Source organism: Mus caroli, chromosome 7 (genome assembly GCF_900094665.2).
Source record: "Mus caroli chromosome 7, CAROLI_EIJ_v1.1, whole genome shotgun sequence".
Taxonomy (NCBI): domain Eukaryota; kingdom Metazoa; phylum Chordata; class Mammalia; order Rodentia; family Muridae; genus Mus; species Mus caroli.
This window is the reverse complement of record NC_034576.1, coordinates 33,945,499-33,947,983: the sequence shown is the minus strand read 5'-3', so window position 1 is coordinate 33,947,983 and position 2,485 is coordinate 33,945,499. Positions and strand designations below refer to the sequence as shown.

Below are 2,485 nucleotides of genomic sequence, written 5' to 3'. Positions count from 1 at the left end.
TAACAACCAGTTGTGCCAGCACCATTTGTTGAAAATGCATCTTTTCTTCTCTTTGCTTCCTGGATGCCATGAGGTAAACAGGCGGCTTCTATGACACGCTCCTACCATGATGTGCCGCACTGCCTCCATACCAAATGAACATGGACTGAACGCCTCTACAACCCGGAGCCAAAATAAATCTTTCCTCTTTTTCAGTTGATTGTCGAGAGCATTTTGTCACAGCATCAGAAACCTAACACACCAGCTCCCCTCTGTGGTTACAGGCCCAACCCTGTTCTCTTCTTTGTATGCTTCTTTGATCCTTCCGCTGGGAATTTGGGAAGAAAAGGAATTAAACAAACAGCAATACCTTCCACTTTTCCTTCAGCTACTGTTTTTCCACAAATAAAAGTCATTCACTGGAATGCGGCTCACATCCTTCCTCGGCCTCAGTTTCCCACTCACGTGGAATTAATGACATTGTGGACAAGAATGTGTGGTGGGAAGGCACAGTTGCAGCACCCTTGGCCTTGAAGGTGGGTGTAGAGGGCTGTGTGGTAGTAAGCAGCCCCGACTGTATGTTTGTAGCCTGGGGACACTGGAAACTTGGGGTGTTACCAAACACTATATATGTCATTTTTATCCCTATACATACATATCTATAATAAAGATTAAATTGTAAATTGGCCACAGCAAGAGATTAATACTAATAATATGACAACCATAACACTATCGTATATGAGTCATTTGAGACCTAAGAATTGTTTCCAGAACTATGCAGTGTTCCGGGTAATATTTGACTATGGCTAGCAGAAACCATGGAGGGGGAACCATAGATTGCGGGTGGGGGACGACCCATGGGGACAGACATGATGGGGACAACCATTGTGGTTCCATCTTATCACCCGGCATCATGGGAAGGGGCTCTGGGTAGTATCGGGGGGTCATCAGTTGGCAGAGCATATGCCCATTACTCCAACAGGGACTGGAGTGCATTGATTACTGTGCCAATGCATGAAGTTCTCACTGTGGACCCCTCCTCCCAGAACAGCCACTGAGGGGAAACCCTATGCTTAGCCCTATGCATGCCATCAGCACAGCAGGGTGGATTATAGCTCATGCCTATGCTCATAAAGTCACCTTCAGGAGTGCAGCCCCCACCCCCCATGAGGGTCCTTGTCTTTCTCTAAGAGAGGGTTACATAGCAGGGCCATCGTAAGAAAGATGGCACCTATGTCCAGCATGGTTCTCCCGGGCAGCCTCTGGAGCCTCTGCTCCAGCTATCTGCGGGCTCCCTGCTATTTCATCTGTCCACTCCCACCCAGAGTACACAGTGACCAGAGAGCTGACCCTCGTGACTCCATTCTCCACCTGCAGCCGGGCTGGTCTTGAAAAGGAAAAATTCCCAATGTCCCTCCCCTGGTTACAGGCTGCCCATCAGACCTGTGTGAGCAGTGTGCTTCACCGCTCCTCCCTTGCCTCTGCCTCCCATCAGGCATCACCCCTGTTCCAGACAAGGTGACACACTGGGGTCCCTTGCTCATCGGTATCACTGGGAACTCTGTAGGGCCAGCCAGGTGTGGGCACACTAACCAGCACACAGTAGGTGTTCACTGAGGGTTTTCTAAGCAGAGATGATGTGAGGGTACAGGGAGCAGGGAGGAGGAGAGGAGGAGGCGGCAAATGAGAAGTGGGAAGGAAAGGCTGCTGCTGAGCCAGGCCCCGGGCTCTGCTGTTCCAGCTCCGAGTTTGCCGCACTGTTCCCAGCGGGTGCCAACTCTGAATGCCTGCTTAAGTCACTCCACGAAGCTCAGCTTCTCAATCTGTTTTTTATTTGCAAGGGCCAGATCCGTCTTCCTTTTTTAAAAGTCAAGCTTCTGAGAAAGTCATTTATATTCACAGTGATTCTCCTTTCAAATCGAGTCTTTGAATGGGGTGTTTGGAGTTGTGGATCATAGGGGCTGTGCCAGCAAAGGCTGCGGGTCCTTGACAGGACTCCCGGAGCCCGTGGGTGGAGGGGACATCCTCCAGTAGGTAAGATCTGTGGCAGGGACCTTCAGTTTATCTGCTGATGGCTTGCTTTCCAAAATGTCCTGCGGGCCACTTTTGTGTATTTAGAGAACACGTCCTTATCCGGGTCATTTATTTGAACTCTTGGCCCCTCAGCTGATGGAGGTATTTTGGAAAGCTGTGGAACCTTCAGGCGGGGCTGAGCTGGAAGAAGTGAGGGATGGAGATGGAGGGAGCTCTGTGCTCCGGCCTGCCAAGCCTGTGGAGTCTAAGCTGTGTGCACCTGTCTCCATGAACACCATTTCCCCCCAGCCTCCACCTCACCCATCGGTAACTCTCTGAAACTGAACCATACAAATCCCTCTTCCCTTAGGTTGCTGCTGTTGATGCAGAGTGGGTACTATTTTGGGGAAAAGGAGGGCTGTTTATGCTAAACATAATGATGAATCTGGTGTCTGTGTGTGTGTGTGTGTGTGTGTGTGTGTGTGTGTGTGTG

The 2,485-nt window shown here is 50.3% G+C and overlaps 1 protein-coding gene across 1 annotated transcript in view; it reads left to right on the top strand.

The window, feature by feature from the left end:
* The window catches only part of Chst8 (carbohydrate sulfotransferase 8), a 139,805-nt gene that overhangs the window by 33,797 nt on the left and 103,523 nt on the right, over positions 1 to 2,485 (top strand). The gene's annotated exons all lie outside the window — the stretch shown is intronic.